Source organism: Eptatretus burgeri, chromosome 4, assembly GCF_056783735.1.
Source record: "Eptatretus burgeri isolate ZD-2024b chromosome 4, Ebu_testis_v1, whole genome shotgun sequence".
Classification (NCBI taxonomy): domain Eukaryota; kingdom Metazoa; phylum Chordata; class Myxini; order Myxiniformes; family Myxinidae; genus Eptatretus; species Eptatretus burgeri.
Genome location: NC_140964.1, coordinates 39,934,383 through 39,957,329, shown reverse-complemented (window position 1 = coordinate 39,957,329; position 22,947 = coordinate 39,934,383). Strand labels below are relative to the sequence as shown.

General features: G+C 43.8%; 1 protein-coding gene across 10 annotated transcripts in view; it reads left to right on the top strand.

The window, feature by feature from the left end:
* LOC147027856 (uncharacterized) overlaps positions 1 to 22,947 on the top strand; it is a 143,590-nt gene that overhangs the window by 57,620 nt on the left and 63,023 nt on the right. For all 10 annotated transcript variants that reach the window (XM_085877543.1, XM_085877552.1, XM_085877550.1 and 7 more), the window contains one exon: positions 14,200 to 14,309. The gene's annotated coding sequence lies outside the window, so the exon portion shown is untranslated. The remainder of the gene's footprint in view (positions 1 to 14,199; positions 14,310 to 22,947) is intronic.

Here is a 22,947-nt window from a genome sequence, read left to right as displayed (position 1 = left end):
GTAAACACCTTACATTTTAAATATATATCTAATTTGTTTTATAACAGGCCATTGCAATAAATGCAGTGGGATATATAAGATGTGCCACTTTAGTTTGAATGAGATGTGTTCATTATGTGTTTAGTAAAAGTGTGAGTTAATTACAAGGAACTTCAACATAGAAGAAACTTTTGTCTGCCAGCTAAGTGCTTGGTCCACAAACCTTCCTCCCACAACAACAACACCACTTTTCACCAGGCCCTCAACAAAAATTCTTACCTCCCATGATCTTTATCTCTGTTTCTCCAATTTTGGAATTTGGTGTCAGCATCCCTCCACTTCATGTCCACTCTTTCCACTTCCCCCCTCACCCAAACCTTCATGCCCCCCCTTTCTGCATCCCTCTTCACCCCACCCTCTCAATGCTCTCCCCCACCTCACCCTCTATCATTGCTTCACCCCACCCACTTAAACCTCTCCTCTCAAAGCCTCCTTCTCACCCTGACCCCACAAAGCCCCCCCACCAATCCTGCACCTCTTCCAATACCTCCCCCCTCTCCACCATTCCTAACTATATGGATCCCAAACATCAGTGGTCTCCACTCCAACCTGACATCTCAATCCAGGCAGCTGCCAATAAACCGGACATCATCTGTTTTTCAGAATCCTTCCTCCCACAGGATGTCACTGGCTCATTGGTGTCTCTCCTCGGCTATTGTCTCCTCCGATATGATTGGCTTGAACCCCGCCCTGGCGATGAAGTTGCCCTTGACATCAAGAACTCAGTTTCTTACTGCTCTTGGAGTACCTCTGGCTGCGGCTTCCCCTCTGCTCCCACCTCTTGTTTGTCTGTGTGTTGTATCATCCTCCAAACAGTGACGAATACATTTAAACGACCCCATCTACCTCCCTTGCTCAGATATCATGGACCAACTTTTAACCACTCATCCAAACTCTTTCTTCCTCATATATGGTAATTTAAATTGCCACCTTACAACTTGGCTGGGTGTTGATACCTCTCTCACCAGCCGTGGCACTTCAACAAAGGACTTCTGTGATTCCGTGGAACTGGCTTAATCTGTGAACTTTCTGACCTAGATTTCTCCCAATGGCAAATCCTCCCTTCTGGACTTGTTGAATACTAACTTCCCTGCAAATTTCTCCTGCTCTTCCTTTGCTCCAATTGGTTCGCCTGATCATATGCCTGTGAGAGCCAACATCTCTCTGGCAATTCTCAGAAAGCTGCCTCAGTGCTGGCAAGTCTGGCAGTTCACTCAAGCAGCCATCTCACTTCAGGACTGGTCTCCTATATCTATTAAAAAAAAAAAAAAAAAAAAATATATATATATATATATATATATATATATATATATATACATATACATACATACTCTAGGCTTGTGGAAGAGCATGATGATCTAAGGGGTGTGATGGTGTGATGACTCTAAGTGTTATGCATACTCTAGGCATGGCTCTTTAAAAAGAGCTCTTCAAAAAGAGCCATGCCACAGAACAAAATCAGAACACAACATCACAGCAGGAGAATGGAGAAAATACCAACAGCAGGGTGGAGGGAGAAAGTAGATGGAGATGGACAAACAGGGGATGCAAGTAACGACAAGGGGTAAGGGAGAACGCAAAGGGTGGACAATATGGATGCATAAGCAAAATTTTGGAAGGAGTGCAGGGTGGTTTAATGGGTGTGGAAAAGATCATGATTTTGGATGGGGGGTGACTTGTGATGGTGATGAACAGCTGTCTTGAAGACCTGGAGGAAAGAATGAGATTGAAGAGAGTTTGGATGGTGGTTCCACAGGCGGGAAAAATGGAATAAATGAGTGGAAGTGAGCAGTGATTCTGGATTTTAGGCAGTTTCACTTGGAGGGGGTTGATGGTGGACTGCGTGCATCCTGCATATACAAAGGACGGTGAGGGCAGAAGGTGCAAGTCCAGAAATGAGATGGAAGAAGACAGAGAGACCACCGACCTGTCAGTGATGGTGTAGCGGTTGGCTCATAGACTCAGCTTCATCACGAGAGATTCCGATGATCTTGAAAGCCTTTGTTTCCACGGCATCAAGCTGAGCAAGATGTGAGGCAGCGGAGCAAGCCCACAGGGGAGAGCAGTACTCCATAAAGCTGTGGATGAAAGCCAATATGTCAAGTCTGACATCTTGCCTTGCTTTCCAATCTGTCTGCCTATGGTATCCAAGGTCAACTCCACTCTTAGCTTGCTGACTTCCGCTGCTCTCATCACCAACATGTGGCTCTCAACTGATTCCTTTCATTTCATATCCCCCTTCCTGTTAAGGCTGGAATGCCACAAGGCTGTGTTCGGGGCCCAGTCCCATTCCAAATCGTCATCAACCATCTCCCTGACTCTCCAGAAAATCCCATTTATCTATTTGCTGATGACTCCACCTTCTGCTGTGACATCCCTCATCCTTCATACAGGCAGGCTGCAGCCTCTTCCTTCTCTGCAGACCTTCAAAAAATCACAAGCTGGTCAAACACTTGGAAAATGTCTTTCAATCCTGACAAATCTCACTATCTTGCTCCAAAAGACTGTCTGGAAAACACTCCTATCTACTTTCTCAACAGTCCTCTTGAGGAAGTTCAGCCATTCAAACTCCTGGGTCTCACTATCAGCCAAGATCTTTCTTGGGCAAACCACATTTCAAAGTTGGCCTCCAAAGTTAGTTGCCATTGTACAAAGTCCTACCTTGGCTGGGCATCCTGTGTCATACAAAGTCCTTCCTTGGCAAAGCTGAACTATCCATCTACAAGGCCCTCACAGCTTGATGAAGTACTGCTCTCCCTTCTGGGCAGTGCCTCTGCCTCACACCTTGCTCAGCTTGATGCTCAAGAAGCCAAGGCCTTCAAGATTATTGGAATGTCCCGTGATGAAGCTGAGTCCATGGGCCTATCACTTTCCATCGTAGACAGGTCTGTGGTCTCTCTGTCTTAACTATCTTCTTTCTGGTTTTGCACCCTCTGCTCTTTCCGTGCTTTGTCCCCACCAGATTTCTGCAAGGTGCATGGTCCACCATGAACCCTCTTCTGGTGAAACTCCCAAAATCCAGAAACACTGCTCACCTTCACTCATTCGTTCCTTTTTTTCCCACCTCTGGAACCAACTTTCACATTCTCTTCAATCTCATTCTTCACTCCAACTCTTCAAGACAGCTGTTCACCACCATCTCAGATCATCCCCCATCCAAAACCATGATCTTTTCTACCCCTGTTTACCCCTCCCTTATCTCGAAGCCCTCCTGCTTACACATTTCCAGTTTTTTCCTTCCTGGGAGTTTGCCTCTGTATCCATTTTGCCTGCCTCATGCGTCCTCCCCTCCCCCTCATTCCTCCCAACACCTATTATTTGTCCAAGTCTCCCTCTATTTTCCATCTACTGTGCTGTTTGTGTTTCTCCCCTCTCTCTCTCTCTCTCTCTCTGTTGTATGTTGTTCTGTTCTGTTGTGTCCTGGTCCCTTCAGTTTTCTTAGTCTTCCATGAGCCTTGACTCTGCATACAAAAAGGGGCCACTCAGCCCATCAAGCCTGCGCAGTCATTCCAATATCTAAGTAGACTACTCAACATCCCCACTACTTCTAGATACCTATCTAAATCTATTTTAAAAGTATCTACTGTTTGTGCTCTCTCTATTTTTGCAGGAAGACGATTCAATGCATTCACTACTCTAAAAGTATATAATCGGTTAAAAATACATGTTGGTACTTGCGTAATTAGCCAAATGGCCTTTTTCTTGTATAAACATCGTAAAGGGCATGCATCACAAAACAGGTCATTTTTGGGTTATTTATCTACAAGATGTGGACTCGTGGAAGACAGAGGTGACAGAGGGTAAAGAGGCAACGTACTGACAGTTGGGGAGTGAGACTATACATTTGGACAAAACAAGGAAGGGAATGAACAACAGAGAGAGAGAGAGAGAGACAGACAGACAGACAGACAGACAGACAGACAGACAGACAGACAGACACAGACAGAAAAAAAAAACAAAAAACACAATAACCCACATGTAAGAGCGTTGTGTTAAGTTGGGTTAATGGAGGTCAAGAAAATCGTGAATTGGGATGGCAGATGACATGATATGATCGTGTACCACCACTTGCTCGAAGCCCGAGAGGGAAGAATATGATTGAACAACCTGCAGGAGGCAGTTGATTTATATCACATGGCTAATCATTTTTCTGCTGGAATGATGGTCAAACTTGGCCTTCAATATTTGTTTGGATTCATGAAACTGGATTTTGGGTTTTTTGACATTTTCCAAAAACTTTTTCCAAAACGTGGAATACCCTGAAGGCACTTTTATTTATAACGGATTGCTTTCATAAAACCCAGCCACATTGATTTCAGCTTCTTCTTCTTTGTTTGCATGCAGTGCAAGGCTGTGGGTAGCATCATCAGCTGAGGGTGCAGCTGTGCGGCTGAGATTACAGCTCGTCCTGTTTCACGCCACCATCCCAGTTGACTAAATCACATGCTCTCTCTGCTACTGGGTTGTAGAGGGGAATATGACAACATTTAGAGTTTCAGAGTATACATTACAATACGAACATCGAAGAATAGCATCTCGTTGGGAGAATCAATAATAATCACCAAAATTGAGACAACCAACTTGAGAAAACCCGAAGAATCAGGAATTCCTCTGCTTCTCTACATTTTTGAACATTTGCCTATCTTGGTCATGCAAGAAAGTCCATTTGACAAAATCTTGAGTTGTTTAGGTTTTTGTATTCTTCGCTCTGAATTCTCACAATTTTGTGATTTCTGAAATATGAGGTTTACAGGAAGGGAATGGAGGAATTAATAATGGGGAATAAAGCAGAAAAGTAATGATTAAATGCATGGGAAAAGGGGGGCATGCGTGATATGCAGAGTTAGGAGTGTGTTAAAAAGTTTCTTTACAAGGTTGAAATTCATGGAACAGTGAAGTGATTGGGGGAGGGTGGAGGGAGGGAGGTATGAACCAACAGTGTGGCACCAATAACTGGACAATAGGCAACAGAATCAACAGACCGGAAAATAGTGAATATGAGAGGAGAGGAAATACTGAAACCAGCAAGCAAGATGATTGGGTTAAGCAGGGTCAATGGGGGTAAAAGTAAAAAAAAGACTATGGGTAAGGATGGAAGATGACATGAGATTGGAGTTCACTCCTTGCTTGAAGCCCTGGAGAGAAGAGTGGGACAGAACAGCCTCAGGAAGATGGTTCCACAAACAGGAGAAGCAAGGAACACACGTTGAGGTGTGCAATCTGCCTAGCATTATGGAAGTTTAACTGAGATGGGTTACTTGAAGAACTCATGCATCCTAGATTTGTTGGGGACGGTTGGAGGGCAGAGAGAACTAAGGGTGCTAGACTGGAGTGAAGAGGAGTAAAATAGTGGGAGACCACAGGCCTGCCTGCATTGTGCCTTGGCCTTATTGTGGGAGATTCCAATAATGTGGATAGCCTTAGGTTTCACAGAATTCATTGGAGACATGCTGGGACACTGGCCTGGAGGGATGAGCAGTACTCCATGAGCTATGGACGCAGGAGCTTGTAGGTTGAGTAGTTCTGATTTTAAGGAATGACTTTGAACAACAGAGGATGCCCAGTCTGTAGATGTCCTTTGAGGAAAGCTATGTGGTCATCCCAAGAGAGGTCATGGTTGATGGTGAGGCTTAGAAGTTGAAGAGACTAAATGTCTTCCAGTGACTGACCATGGCAATCAATGTGTGGGTTTGTTTGATGATCCTTCTGGAGTGCCGTGGCAAGACAAAGGGGGTTTGGTGACAGACTCATGATGATAGAGCGACAGGTTGTTTTTGAACTTTTTTAGATTCCAATCCAGCACGGGTCGGGAGCATTTGAGATTTTAATGATGCCGCCGCTATTAAAAATGCAATAAGTTTCGATGAAAATCCAAGATTCACACGAGGAAGTATGATGTGGCCTACACCACAAAAGAGCAACTAAATTAATAAAAAAAGAAGCAGATTATTTTTTATTTTCATAAATTTGAAAATGATTTTTTTAAATACATGGACTAATTGCTGTACTCACATGTACATTAGACTTGTGATCTCATTATGTTTTAAAAAATATCGCCACAATGAGATGGCTGTTTTGAGAGAAGAGGTGAAAGTTTTTATAAACAAATCTAATGGGAAATCGGACCTTATCATTCATGAAATGAGAGAAATGAGGTTAAACTGCAATTCTGAAAATTCAAACTGCAAACTGAGTTTCAAGTTTCATATCAGTAATTTATTTCCTGAGTTTTGTCTTACAGCAGATTCAATGCAGAAAAATGTCATTTCATCCAAGTTTCTTCTTCTTTCATGTGTGCAGCACAAGGCTGCAGGGTCGGGGTGTGGCTGTGCTGCTGATGTTAGGACAGGAATTTGTAATTTGTTCAGGGTGCTGGCAATAGATCGCCGACTCTTCGTGAAGGACACCGTGGAGTCTTTAACGTCCACCAACTTATGTAGGCAGATGGGATGCCAAGTTTAATGTCCATCCGAGGGACAGTACACACATTGATGAATCACCCTGCCCGCAGGACACCAGGTAGACAGTTTGTAGCTGGGCCAAAATTCAAACTCAGGATAGACGGTTCATAGGCGAGTGTGCGGACGGAAGTACGCAAGGGCAACCAGGGCAAATGCCACAGGGGTTCTACCACTCAACACGAGCCTCAGGCCCTCCACCACCCAGGGGCTCATCCAGTATTATTGTCATGATCCCTGTTTAATCAGTCTCTGTCTACCTACATGTGTCACGATCACTATCAGATCATGCAACGTCACGTGTAAGTATCCGATTATTGTTGTGAATTATAGCTTTTTAACCCTATATTAACCAGTGTAGCAAATTTGCGACAAAAATTTGAGCATCCAATGGTTAATTGACAAGTCTAGTTGTGAATTGTTTTGCTAATATAGCCCGCATTCACTTGTTCGAGGGATTTTTACTTTCTTTGCTGGCGGAACCCACTACTAGGAACATATAAAGCAATGCTTCTCGGTTCGTTACTTATCGTTCCGTTACTCAAATTAAATCAAATGGAGCTTGGAATTTGTAACATTAATACAATATCCTTTTGACAGGCTAATTGCACACTTTGCCAGTATTCAGGGGTATCTGGAATCCATTGGTGGAAATAGAAACCCACAAAAACACTCCTGAAATTATGTATTTTATCGAGTAATTTAACTCCTGGAGCCTGCAATGTTCTTAAGGTAACTATACAGATATGAAATTGAATAGGGGTGCCACGGAATAAACTCGAAGGGCACTCGGTAGAGAGCATACCTCCACCACGTAATGCCTGATCCATGAGAACATATCGGGCCCAATCAATACATTTTTGAACTCGAGGGGGAGCACTCGGTAGAGTGCAAAACTTCCGCCGCCAATACTGCTAGGTCATTCAAGTGAACCTGATATCCTATTCATTCAATTTGACGTCAACAGTGCTCACAGAGTTATAGTTTGCAACTTTTCCTTTTACTCTTAACTTTTACATACTCAATTAATTCGTCATAACTGGATTCCTCGAGACAGAAATTGATTTTATGTGGGTATATCCACCTGAAGTTCCAAAATCAGCTGCAATTATAATTTTGGCATGTTTTTTGTTGGAAATCACTTGCAACATGTAGAAATGCAAAAAAAAAAAAAAAAAATCGAAATTGTGTTGAAAAAAAAAGTTGCAAAATTTTGTTTTTTTTGCTTTTTTTTCTCGAACAATTTTTTATTTTTTTTGATTGGAAATCACTTAAAACATGGAGAAATGCAAAAAAAATCAAATATTTTTTCAAAATGGCCAAAAAGGATCACACTCTACTGAACCACGATTGAATAAACTAAACTAGATTTACGCACATGTAGAAATGCCCCCCCCCCAAAAAATCGAAATTTTTATGAAAAAAAAAAGTTGCAAAACTTTCTAATGTTTTTTCTCTAACAATTTTTTTTTGGGGGGGGGGTTGGAAATCACTTAAAACATGTAGAAATGCAAAAACAACAATTCAAATATTTTTTCAAAATGGCCGCCATAGCGGCCATATTGGACTTTGGACCAAGTCCAAAATCTAATGGCATGATCCTTGGACCATACCTAATCCCCCACCAAGTTTCGTCGAAATCCGTCAAGGAGTTTTTCCATAATACTGTTCACAAACAAACAAACAAACAAACAGAAAGGGGTGAAAACAGTAACCTCCGTCCATCTTCGATGGCGGAGGTTAAATATCATGCTATACAGTACTATATCGTTTTTGGCCCTATCTCTCAATATGGTGAAGAATCACTTTGAGAATTGAATAAATCTCGTGTCCAGATCCGGATCCAGATCTTCACCAAAATCGAATCATTTCATCCTTGTCACACACCCAACCTGTCCACAAAATTTCTTCCCGATCCGTCGCCAACTTTTTGAGATATCCTGTACACGGACAAACAGACAGAAAGGTGTGAAAACACAATCTCCTTCACCTTCGGGGGCGGAGGTAAATATGAGAGTTTAGGGTGCCATCAGTGAAAAAGGTTGAAAACCACTGCTTTACTTCATCGTTGGTAGCAAAAAGGGCCACCACCACCCATGTGTGCCCCAGGGACTCCACCACCATAAATCTGGCACTGCCACTACGCCATCCTGCAATCTCCGTTTCATCCAAGTGGGTTGAGGCAAACATTGAGAGCAAACTGGCACCACAGCTTTTTTGTGGCACCGTAACAATTTCTTATTATTAGTAGTAATAGCATAAATAGTTAGGATAACTTTGTAGCATAACAACCTAAAATGCTTCCTTTTCTGGCCAGCCTTCCAGTCTGTTTTGTGGTATGATATCTTGCGACGTTGTTCAATACACAACTTCGTTGAACCAGAGTTTGCCGAGGCAAACTGTTGTGAAGGCCGAATAAAACTTCTTCAAACCTACCTGCAGAACCTCTCAGTCAGTTTGCTTTCTGTTTGATGTGGGCGGAAACAGTTTGAATTGGGACTGTTGGAATGACCAATACATGACTTAGTTATCGCCTCGAGAAGGGAGCCGAGCCCTCCCCAAAGTGAGATAATCTGTATTTTTTTTTTTATTAAAAAAATCACCATTTATCATCACCTGTACCTGTTCCAAAGAGTGATTTGTTATATCAGTGTCGCTGTTGAAGCCGCAGGAAGAGAAATAGTGTTAAAATGTCATAAAGTATTCTGTGGTGTTGCGTTTATGCCAAAGGAGGGCGCTATTGTTTCGGTTTTGATGTGATTATCACTTCGATGAACTCCTTATCGGTCTTGGCTGTCATCTCTTGCAAAGACAAAACTTCGGCAACATCTGCCCTCCTGATGTTCTCCATCGGATTGGAAAGGAGATCCTCAAAACTTATGTAAAGAATGATGAATAAATAATTTTATTAACACAAAAGAACTGCAATGCAGTAACTCTGTTTATATAAACTTTTTTTTTGTATACAAAGTCAAAACTTGTGTAAGAGCGACAACAGAGAACAGCTAGAATGCAATGGTAAGTGGGGAAATGGACAAATAGTGGGGTAAAGGAACACAACAAAATGAAACTTGGAAGAAGAAAGCGTGAGGAGACGAATGAGAGCAAGAGGAAGGAGAGGAGGACACGGGGGTGTTTTTCAATGTATATGAAGCTTTATGTAATTATACTTGGCATTTTAACCCGTCGCTTTGCTGATGGGTTTCATCGAAAGACAACGTGCTGTACTTCACAAATATTCCGCTCTATTCACCCCATCATTTTCCCGAGATTATTTTCCATCTGCTTGGAAGTCTGATGACATCGCCTTCATCAACCATCCTTGCTGCTTATATATGGTGCGAGCAAAAATCGCTTCTGCTTCACTGCACAGCTCCGTGTTCGATGCTTTGGTTTGATATCTGATTTAAATGAGTGAAATGAAACATTGTGAAAAAGTCGAATTATTCTCACTTGGAGTTCAACATCATCATCAGGTCAGGTATGGGAGCATGTGCCGGAGCAGCACGTCGCTGCGTCCACTTTCCACCGGTACTCCAGGGGCCTCTGTCCGGCCATCCCCCAGGCAGATGCCTGGCCCGTCCCCATCTCCTTGAGATGCCGATCAACCTGCTGCAACCATGAGGCATGTGGTTGGCCCATTGGCCTCCTCCACTCACGAGGCTCCCTCGCTGAGAGAATCTGGTGAGCAGGATCAGCATCAGGAAAACGAGCCACATGTCCATACAGCACAGCTGATGCTCACAGACTATGCAGGTAACAAATCTCATTTGAGTCTCTCTCAGCAACCGCTCGTTGGACACAAAGTCCGACCAGCGATAGCCAAGGATTCTCCGAAGAGACCTGGTACCAAAGGAATTAAATCTCTGTCTCAGATCCCTGGTCAGAGTACAAGTCTGACATCCATAGAGCAAGACTGGAAGCACCAAGGACCTGAAGACTCAGACTTTCATCCTCTTGCACTGGTACAGGAAATGCCACACCCCATGATCCAGTGAATCCACGACTCCCCAGGCCCGACCCAAATGTCTGTTGACCTCTGGCTCACAGCCAGCAGAGTCTTGAATATCATTGCCAAGTTAAGTGAATCTCTCCGTGACCTCAACATACTCGCGACAAACACGTACAGACAGACAGGATACAGCATCCAAGATGTCATTGAAAGCCTGGATCTTAGTTTGACCAAGGAAACCCGTAATCCCAGCGGCTCCGACTCCTCATTCAGCACCTCGAGGGCCCCCAAGAGGATATCTAAAGTCTCTGCAAAGATGACTGCATCATCTGATAAATCAACGTCAAAGATCTTGACATTCCCAAATGATACACCGCAGCTTGATCTCTCCGACATCCTCCCCAGAACCCAGTCCATACAAGTGCTGAAAAGTGTGGGGGCCCATACACATCTCTGATGAACTCCAGTAAAAACTGGAAATAAGTCAGAGATGGTATCACCACATCTCACAGCACTGTCAATACCACAGTATAGTTCAGACATCAGATTCATCAGTTTTGGTGCCACCCCATGAAGACCAAGAATCCTCCAGAGGGCATCCCAGTACACTGAATCAAACTCTTTCAGAGATCAGCATCGGCTGCAAAAAGCCCCTGCCGAAACTCTCGTCTGTGTTCGGCGAGGACCCGAACAGCAAAGATACGGTCATTTGTTGACCTCTTTGATGTAAAGCCTGACTGCTCTGGTTGCTGGTGCTTAAGCAGATGGTGGCGAACTCTCAAGAATTATCTGAGCAAAGACCTTGCCCGGCACTGAGAGCAGCCTCACCCCTCAGTAGTTGTTGGAGTCTTGGCGATCACCCTTCCCTTTCCAGAGAGGGACAACAAGTCCCCTCTTCCAGTCAGTTGGGATGATTTCCTGTGTTCCAGGCAGAGCACAGAACTGCATGCAATGACACGAGTGTAGCATTTCCACCAGCCTTGAGAAGTTCAGCATCGATGCCACAGATCCCTGGAGCTTTACCCTATTTCAACCGGTTCACCGCAGCCTGTTTCCACAAACGAAGGTGGACCACAGTTGATTGGAGGGTCGGCAATCGGGATTGTTACACCCCTGAAATCCAACTCGTTAGCTGGTAGATCAGCCTGGTACAACCGCTCAAAGTAACCGGCCCAGCGGGCCTTCACTTCAGACTCCTCTATCAAGAGCCCACCACCCTCTGCTCTCACAGCAGTACACCGAGGGATGGGCTTGGAGGAACGTAATGAGCGAATTCCCCTGCAAGCAGAACGAGAATCACTTCTACCCCCTCACAGATTCCTCACACATAGGCCTCCTTGTCCACCCTTAGCGCACGTACAGTTTTACGCCTCAACTCCCTGAACAGCTCAGCTCTGCCATTCAGCCTGGCATGTGACTGGTCAATGGTATCGGGTGTCCCTTGAGAGACAAAATTCTTCTTCACCCTTCAGTGAGTACAAAAAGACATCTCCCGGCAACATCAAGGATGGGTGGTCTTGAAGGCAGTCCACAACTCTTCAGGATCCCCCAAAGCACCCAGACCCCCAAAATCTCCACTCAGCCTGTTCGCAAACTCCTCAGTTACCCTTTCATCCTTGAGCTTGCCATCATCCAGCCTAGGTTGGGATGGTACCATTCTCCTGTATTTAACCTGCAACTTCAGAGTTGCTTCAACAAGCCTGTGGTCAGTATTGAGGAATTGAGCACTCTGGTCGACCCTGCAGTTCTGGATCATCCTCCAGCGACCATCAACGAGCACATGGTCAATCTCCTTTGCCACACCGCCAGCGTTGGAATACCAAGTCCAGCGATGAGTCTGTGGGCGCTGAAACCATGAACCAGCCACCCTAAGTCCATGACTTCTGGCAAAGTCAAGGAACTATTGTTATTCTGGTTCACAGTTCGATGCATTCCAGTCGATGCATTGAAATCCCCCAAGACTAGAAGTGTATCTCATCTGGGGCACTGATCAACCATAGACTCGAGCGTGGCATATGATGCGTCCTTCACGGTGAGATCAGTCGCCTCAGTCGGAGCATATACAGAGACCAGGGAAATGACACCCAAGGAGTAACGAATCCTTCGCCTCATAATACGCTCGTTGACCAGTATTACCTCAATTATCATTGGAGTCAGCTTATTGGACACAGCTACAGCAACTCCTTGGGCATGGTAACCATCAGAGCGGCCAGACTAATAGTAGGTGTTACCACCCGCCATGATCTCGCCGCAATCCGGTCTCCAAACCTCAGAGAGAGCTGTAATACGGATGTCCAAACGCTTGAGCTCAGATGATAACAGAGACCGGTGATCATCCTCTCTTCGGGATAGGACATTCCAGGCACCCACCCGAAGGGACCACCTCTTGGTAACCCAAGGAGACCGCTGTCTGGTAGACGACGCATCAGCACCGTCCTGACGCACACAATCTGACCTGGGAAGGTTACCCCATGGTTTCCATCCTATCATCAAAGATTGAGGGTCCTGAAGGCTTTGCCCCAATCCCATCATCCGGTGAGCTGCCCTGCGAAGGGAAGCTGCTCGCATTCCCATGGAGTGGGTTTTCAGAGTTTTTTTTTTTTAATGCTTTTAGAATGTTTTGCAGAATGAAGGGTTTTACAGTGGCCGGAGTGCAAATCCTGCCACCAACCTCCTAATAAAACGTAACCCAACTGCAGGAGGACGTCCGCAGACAGTTGGACACGTGATATGGATGGCTGGTGGCTCACAAGGAGCTCCTCCACCCTTTGACAGGTTTTGTTCTTCATCCTGCTGGGTGTTCATATCATACACCCTCCTCATCAAGAATCTTGGTGAGGGAGAAGGTTTAATCGCCACCAACCCGACCAGGAAACTGGTTAGTGCAGGTTTACATGGTACCTGCAGCAAGTCACGGATCTAATCTGACCTGACCTGACATCTTCGTAATGCATATTACATTAACATCATCATAATGCCGTCTGGTATGCATAACCCGTGCTCTGCACGACATGTTGGGGTGGGTGTGTTTGAGAAAGGAACTGATGCAGAGTATCAGTAGTAATTTTACTTTAACGCAGTAAGTGGAATACGATTTCACTGTTTCAGAACCATTTTATTTACTTTTTTTTGTACCATGCACCTCATATGGTCTTTGAGATAATGTAAGCCGAATATCACGTTACTCGAGCGCAGAATAAAGTCGAAGATAGCGCGACACGAAACCACAAACTCGGAAATAATATATAAGATTATTAAGTTGTTTCGCATATTATTAAGTTGTTTAAACTCTATTTTCACTTGATTATATATTTTATAGTGGAATAAGATAATTTTAATACCAGTTACCACTAGGTAGCGCTATATGGTGCACATTTACATGGCGAGAATTGGAGTCTTCCCCCCACCCTGAACCAGATATGCTTCCCAGATAGAAACCATACTTGGGGTACCCTTACCCCTTTGGCAACATGCAAAATTTGGTTGGATTTGGTCCAGTTTTTTTTTTTTTTTTGAAGCATATCTGAACAAACAAACAAATATACAAATTCACTTTTCTAGTATAGAAGATCAGTTTAAATGTTGTACCAACAATGATACTTAATCATTTAATTATCAATTGGAATAAGTCCATGGTGATGTCATTGGTATCATAAATTTAAACTTTTCATTTGCGTGATCAGAAGAAAGCAAATGTGCTGAAATGTGATGATTTAACATGTTCCACCACCACCTCGCCCTCTTCTGCAGGTTGTGATGTCTCGAGATGGAACGACTTCATGACAAATAAGACTGCTGTCGTGTAATCGAGGAACCCACCCATAAGGGGCGCAAGACGTGTCCACATTCTGCTCAGAAAGGTACACAGAATTTTTATCACATTCACTTGTGACATCATCAATAAAATACATAACTTACAATGAGTGCATGACTTATTCTTAACTATTCGTCTTGTCCTTCTTCTTTTTAATCTGCCTGAACATGCATGAAACGTCATTAACATTTTTAGAAGCATACTGCGTAACTATTAGTAATAACATTAAAATGAATGTTCAGTTTTCATACATTTAAACAGTCCTGTCATTTCCTGAGCCAAAGTGGATTACAGCTTGGCTCTGGGACATATACAACAGGTTTGTCAACTGGAAAAATTGACTTTACCCCAGCCACAACTGCAGAACTTGCCCAAAGAATATTCGCTGGCATGGAGTCTTTATCGGAAATGCTTGGAAGTTCACGGATCCCAAGTTTCGGTTCTTTTGCAGAACTTATGTCTGAATCATTTGTCAGCCTTAGCAATGTTGCAGGACTTGAGAGAGTAGTACAGCTGAACTGATCTGGGCATTTTTGCTGTCTACCACTGTCTACCAGCCATTTCAGCTCTCTGCCCAACACCATCTCAGGTCACACTCTCAGGCCCTTGATTGAATCGTAAATGTCAAATCTTCCTGAAGTCAAATGAAATGTTTTTTTTTTTAAACAACGAGCTAACCTGATGCTCTTCCGACTGAGCAAAATCCATGCTTCCATATTAGGGTTCGCAAACTTTTGTGGTGGACATTCGGGGTGGAGGATTGATGGACTTCTACATGAACCAATCACACGATCTTCGAACACTCTCAATATTTTAATCAAACCTTGGGTGTTAGAACCTGCCAGTGCTTTACTCTGCACCTCAATGTGTACCTGCATGGTTGGCTTTAAGACACAGCTTTTAGGTCCAGCAAGTCATAGATCGTTTGTGATCTGTTGCAATTGTAAATTTTAATTCTCATACGAAAGGAATGAGATTTGTTTGCCCAAAACAGATCCAAACAGATACTTCGCCTTTCAATGGCAGTATGAAGCATTTCCCTTTATAAGAATATACAAGCACACTTGGGTGAAGGAGGAAATTTGGCACCATCATGTGTCAGATCAGGTATTGGAACATGTGTCGGAGCGTCAGGTCAATCAGGTCAAGTATTGGAGACACTTCAGAGGCCTGCGTCTGGCCATCCCCCAGGCAGGTGCTTTGCCCATCCCCATCTACTTGAGTTGCTGATCAACCTGTTTCAACCATGAGGCACGTGGTTGGTCCGTTGGCCTTCTCCACTCACAAGGATCCCTCGTTGAGAGAATCTGGTGAGCAGGACCAGCATCAGAAAAATGAGCAACATGTTCATACAGCCATAGCTGACGCTCACGGACTATACAGGTAAGAAATCTCATCTGAGTCTCTCTCAGCAACTGCTTGTTGCACACAAAGTCTGACCAGTGATAGCCAAGGAGTCTCTGTAGAGACCTGGTACCAAAGGAGTTAAGTCTCCATCTCAGATTCCTAATCAGAGTCCAAGTCTCACATCCGTAGAGCAAGACAGGAAACACCAAGGACCTGAAGACTTGGACTTTCGTCCTCTTGCACAGGTACAGGCAGCGCCACACCCCATGATCCAATGAATGCATGACTCCCCAGTCTGGACACAAACATTCATTGACCTCTGGATCACAACATGTGGAGACTTGAATATCACTGCCAAGGTAAGTGAATCTCTCTGTAACCTCAACATCCTCACCACAAACAGGAACAGACAAGATAGCAACATCCAATATGTCATTGGAAGCCTAGATCTTAGTTTTGACCCAGGAAACCCATAATCCCAATGGCTCCAACTCCTCATTCAGTTCCTGGAGGGCCCCCATAAGGATATCCAGTGTCTCCACAAAGATGACTGCATCATCTGCGAAATCAAGGTCAAAGATCTTGACATTCCCAAACGATGCACCGCAGCTTGATCTCTCCAACATCCTCCCCAGAATCCAGTCCATACTAGCGCTGAAAAGTGTGGGGGCCAGTACACACCCCTGACAAACTCCAGTAAAAAAAAACTGGAAGTAAGTCAGACATGGAACCACCACATCTCACAGCATTCTCAGTACCAGAGTCGAGTTCAGAAATCAGATTGATCAGTTCTGGTGGCACCCCACAAGGACTGAGAATCCTCCAGAGGGCATCCCGATTCACTGGATTGAATGCTTTGCAGAGATCAACATAGGCTGTGAGCAACCCCTGCTGAAACTCTCGTCTGCGTATGGTGAGGACACGAAGAGCAAGGATACGGTCAATCGTTGATCTCTTTGATGTAAAGCCTGACTGCTCTGGGCGTTGGTGCTCAAGCAGATGGTGGCGAACCCTATCAAGAATTATCCGAGGAAAGATCTGACCCGGCACTGAAAGCAGGGGCACTCCAGCCTTGACAGGGAGATGAAACAGTTCCATTGAGTGCCACACGTTGGCTATGGGAGTGGAAGAAGTCAGTAAGCCATGTCTGGAGTTAGCGTTGGATGCCACAGGCAGAGGGTTTGGAGGGTAAGGCAGGATGCCAGGCCATCAAAAGCACGAGATATGTCCAGAGAGACAGCCCTGATGTCATGTCTGACATTGAGGGACTCCATCTATTGTTGGGTGAGTAGAAGCAGTGTGTTCAAGGTTGAGTGACCTGATCTGAGATGAGATTGTTGGAGAAACGAATGATTTCATATCAACTGCGATGATGGATTCCATGACATTGCTGATGATTTGAAGCATATAGGTCTATAGTTAAGGGGGGGTCGGTGTTTTCACCTTTTTTTACGTGGTGCAGTGATGTTGGCGAATTTCTAAGCAAATGGAAGATGACCTAGCACAAATGACAGGGTGAAAATTGCAGAGAGAGGAAATGCAAGAGCAGCAGAGCAGGGTTTTTTGGGGGGAGTGGAGGAGGGAAAAGCCAATGATGTTGAGACCTTTGGATTCCACAGTATATGAGAGTGAGTGGTGTGAGTGGAAGCATCTGCCCATAGGGGAGAGAAGTACTCCATTAACCTGCAGACAATTGGGCAATGTGGGCTATCAGTCATTCTGATTTTTCAAGGAAGGACTTCTCACAACAAGAGGACACCCAATCTGCGGCTGATTTTGGAGTTTACCTTTGGAGATTTATCATCTGCGCAATGGAGTTTGTGGCTGATTGTGAAGTCCAGAAGTAAGAGGGGCCTGAATGCCTTCGAGCGGTTGATCAAGGAAGTAGATTTATGGATTCGCAAAATGAACCTTCGGGAGAGAAACGGTGATAATGTGGAACTTGCCGAGATTGAATGACATCTTCCATGTGTCAGACCAGCAACTAACTCTGTCCAGATCTGCAAAGATGGATGCAGCTACAGCTGTTCTATAGTGAAAATGATAGTAATGTATGGAATTATTGACATGTTTACTCCATACCTTAAGAGCCAACAGGACCGGGCAGACTGGGCTGAGGGGGGATGACCGTGTGTGTCTGATTTATGTTTACACCACACACTGTATACCCATTCAGAAATTAAACAAACACGTCTTTTCACGTGACATCATGCATTTTCAAAGCCTGGTGTTGGTTTAACGGTAGAGGTGGCTAGCTTAAGATCCTGGGTGTTGAGTTCAAGTCCTTTCTCGTTTAATTAACACCAGGTGGGTTGACTCAGCCCTTCATCCTTCAGATGTCAGCAAAATGAGTGCAGTACTAGCATACTGGTAAGAGAGGGCATTGCATCAGGAGCACAGCCGTGCCCCCAGAAAATGATACAGCCAGGCAGCCATAGGCTGCATACGAATAAATAAATAAACATATGTATTTTCACATGCACGCATCTTGCTGGCAAATCAAAATGGCAGACCTGTGTACTTTGGTTTGTGGTGATTGTGGCCTTCCTTGACATTTACTTAAACAATGCTGTTTTTGAATATATGGAGGAAATATGATTAAATCTTTTTAAAGTATGACAATGACATGTGCTATTGTCCTCTTTCTCTCCATCTCCTCCACACAACACACTAATCAATCCTGCCCATCTTCATCCCGTGCTAATTCTTTCCATCTGTACCATGCCCTGCCTTGCTAATCATATCAATTTCTGTGTGCAGCAATCCTGCACACCACACACCCTTCCCCACTCCTCCCACCATTGTTGTCCCACACCAATTCCTTGCACCAAATTGTCAACCTTTGTAAAATTCATAGTTTGGACATTGTGTCACTTTACAACCATTGCTCTGTTGTAAATCTACAAACAAGAAAATTAATGAATGATTTCTGGAGGCTTCATTCTTCTAATGTTCTGATGTACCATACTCTTTTGCCCGAAGCAGTTTATTCCCGAAGGTTATACTGGGTGGTTTGCCATTGCCTCCCGGCAGTAGTTGGGGCAAGGATTTTGAATTTATTCAGGGTGCCAGCAGTAGTTCACCTACTCTTCGCAAAGGACACTGTGGGATCTTCGCCGCCGTATGAAGCTCCATTATGTTCAACAAATAAATAATGGTGCTCAGTGCATGGCAAGTTGAAAAAAAAGAAATGTGCTGAAAAACAGAATGCAGATCCAACAAACTGACACTTTGCCATGTACTCTGCCTTTTCCATTGCATTTTGGTCCATCGTTGCACTCCAGTGACAGCATTGGCTATAGCCTATCATGCTGTGACCATTATCTTGGCCCACCTTTGCTGTGCCCCAAGTTCATGTCAAGCTCACTCTCTCTGATGGCCTTAATTTCTAAGTCGCATCATTACTCTCTTTTGCTCTATGCAAGATGTTTTTCATCCGATTCCTGCATATATGTCACTAAGGGATGCGTCATTATAGGCTGCCTTGCACCTGAAAATAAACAACGTAGGCACAGCTTCATATTGCAAAAAAATAAAATAAATCTGCTAAAAATGGTTCATTAATGTCATTGCCTGCAGTCATTTGGGGGCCCACGATGGATGAGTGTGGGTGACCATTTAGCTTATTTAATTTTTTTGAGACAATTCGTCCTTTAATTGCTTGGAAATTTTTTAATTGACAAATAGAAGACGAGTGGGTGGATCAGGGGAGACAATGACGGGTAAGTGGTTGGCATGAAAATGGGATGGAGGTTGAGGAAACATGCAGATCGATTGAAAAGGACAGGTGTGTGTGACATGGGGGTGGGGTGGTGGGAGGTTGAAAGTCCTGACATTTTGTTTTAGCATATGTAATAAGTAGATGGCCCCGAATGTAATAATCTACCCTGGCCCGTGTTGATTGTGTGGACGTAACAGATGCTGAAGGTCCTGCCTCGGGCGAAGCTCTGTCATGTTCAGATTCCATTTCGGTGGAAGTGTCATCATTCACAAACTCTAAGAAAGGTTCAACGTACTTGATGCTTAATAAGTTGTTCATGTCAAAGATTACGTGCATGAGCACATACCAAAAGAGCTGCATGTGTATGTAGATTAAAACAACGCACTTAAACACAGTCAATATGAACATGGGTAGATGACACCAAAAGACTCGCACGTGTTCAGGTACAGGACATGAATTCTCCACGCAATGCAAGACCGACATTTTCACAAGTTAATTGAAATAAACAAATATATTATCATCCGGGAACGGGTCTTTCTCCACGTCCTCAAAGGCTAAGGCCTCGAGTGGTTGAGACAAGTATAATAACATTTCCCACATATTTACCTCTGCCACCGATAGTCGACGGAGGTTGTGTTTTCACCCCTGTTTGGTTTTCTGTTTTTCCATCTGTTTGTGAGAAGTACATGTCAAAACGTTATGTACAGATTCGGACAAAACTTGGTGGGCAGGTTGAGTGTGTGACCAGGACAAATTGATTTGATTTTGGTGAACATCCGGTTCCGGATGCGGATACGGCACTAGAATTTTTTAATTGATTCTTCACCATTGAGAGGTGGGGTTCCAAAAACGATATGTTGCAGGATATCTCAAAAAATTGTTGGCTGGTTATGACAAAACTTGGTGGATGAGTTGGGTAGGTGACAACAACAAGCCAATTAGAATTTGGTTCAGGTCCGGATGTAGATCCGGCCTATCAGTGGGATACAAAACATAAACTGTTCAGTCTGGCGGAGGTATACGTTCTACCGAGTGCCATTCTAGTTCCTTTTGTTTCCTTTCAATTACCCAGATGGTAGCAAAGCAAGCATTTTCCCACAACCAATTTAAATATGTAATAATTTGAATTAAATAATGAACACAAGAATAATAAATACCACTGTGTATATTATGAATAAACAAAAATCAATCCATAACCCCTCTTGGCACAAAGCCTATGATGGGACACACGACGTACATAACAAGCTCAAATGAGCTAAGATCCTCGTCCTCTTAATGATGACGTCATAAAAACGAATATGACGTCATTGTGATGTATTATCAGGTTTGCGATAAATTATCTGTGCCAATGCCCTGCTTGATTCCTGTAAACAAAATTCAAACAGCTTGCCTAGTTTCGGAGATAATGGAATAGGCGATTTCCATGAGCGGCGATATTATTACGTCAACTTTTTTTCTAGGAAGAATTTCCAAAATCGGAGATGGTTACTGCCTGCGCGTGGGCTTTCTGCATATACATGGCAAGTTTCACGAAGATCCGATGAAAACTCTGGGTTGTGAAACAAAAAATGTCAAAAAATAGGAATGACGTCATAAAAATTGATATGACGTCATAGTGATGTATCATATGTGCGGTAATTCATTTCTGCTAATGCCCTGTTCGATTCCCGCAAACAGAAGTCAAAAAGCTTGCATAGTTTCAGAGATAATTTTCTAGGCGATTTCCATTAGCGGAGATATGTTGACGTAACTTTTTTTCTAGGAGGAATTTTCAAAATCGGAGACGGTTACTGTCTGCGCAGGGAATTTCTACATATATATGCCAAGTTTCAGGAAGTTTCGATGAAAACTGTGGGCTGTGAAACAAAAAAGTCCACAAGAAGAAGAAGAAGAACAACAACGTGAGTAAGGCTTTGAGATCCTCCACGAGGATCTAAAAATAATATAGCAAACCTATCATCATCCATTGTAGGGTTACAAGCCATACATAAGAAAAACACAACACTGGGATTACCAGGGGCTGGTTGAGGTGCAAACATACAATTTAGGAAAGCAGCGAGAGATTAACAGAATTGGGAAGGAAGGAGGGAATAAAGGACAGAAATGATGAACGCTCGGCTCGGCGGATTACTTAGAGCTTAGACGACTCAGACTGATCTGACCGTCCTCACCACCCCCTTGCCCTGCACAAGTACAGGCTCACCTAGACATTGCTGGCACAAATAATCAGTAGAGGTCAATAGAGTAACAAAGCAGGATGTGTAGAGAGATGCCTCTCAGCACTCTCTTCCTTATTTTTCCTCAGCACCCCCATCTCAGTCTTTTCTCTCAACCTCTTAGCACTCTCTCACACTCCTTTTCCTCAGTGCATCTTTTGCACTTTTCATCCCTGTGCTTAGGGGAAAAGTATGGTCTATGCCATGTGCATACCCTTGACAAGTATACAAGGGGGAAATAATTGGGGTCAAGAAGCATAAAATGGAGGGGGAAGGTGAGAGAATGTCAGCTTGTCAAATTAACTTACGTCTTTCTCAACCAGTTACTTACATTGATTCAGTGCGCATCGACCTGACATCGACACACATTAACTTTGCACTCCACCCTTTTACACATACAGTTTACATAACTTTTGCATCAACGCTCTCATTATGCCTGCAAGAACATACTCATTGGACCACCGTGCAGCCAGGGCCTGCACTTGAGTCTTATCTCAAGGCAAGTGCCGCACAATTTTGGTTCTGCTTTCCTCCTCCAACTACTTGAGTGTGTTGATGTCAACATTGTTACTCCACCAGTTACTCGGTAAAATCCCTTTCGGCCCCATGGGTATCTGAGCGGGTCTACAGTAACTTTGTGACCTGCTCATGACAGTTCTCGAGTGGGTGGAAATGTAACATCACGGCTGGTCTGTTTACTAATGTTGGCTCTGAAGGTGTGGTGCAAACGAGCATAATATGTGTCCTAAAAGTGGAAAAAATATTTTAAAAGGTTTACAAATTAGTCTTCAGATAGAGAAAGGTTTTCTAGAGCATTAGAAAGTGGTCCTTTATGTTTATGAGAAAATCGCCCCAAAGTGCTGCCTGGGGACACCATGCAGCTTCTACTCGGAGAGAAGGTGAAAGGGTACCATTGAAAGCTACAAGCTGGCTGAATACATAGTCCAAGTTGGATGCCATCGGGAGAGGGATTGGTTGGGTACATGAGCTTTGCATTCAAACATAGGTTTAGTTCAGATATTCTGCCTTGTTGCAAGCAGAGTCTGCAATGAAGCTACTTGTGATGAGGAGGAGTGTACACTGGTGACAGATTTACCAATATGCCACCAGACCTTTCTTTTTTTTCTACACTGATCCACAGCTCATGGAGGAGATTGTACATGTACTCTATGCAGGACAATTGCATTAGTTGACAGAAATGCACTTTTTTCATGAATTCCAAAAACATTAGGAAACAATGGCAAAGGTATCAGGGATTTGGACCCAGAACTCCCACTTAAGATTGTCCTGATTATGTTTTTGGACTTACTTAGGGATGGACAAACACTTGTTGTGGTCTTTGCAAAATGACTTAAATCATTTTGGCTTTCTATGCTCTCCATCATGTTGGTCTTCTATAT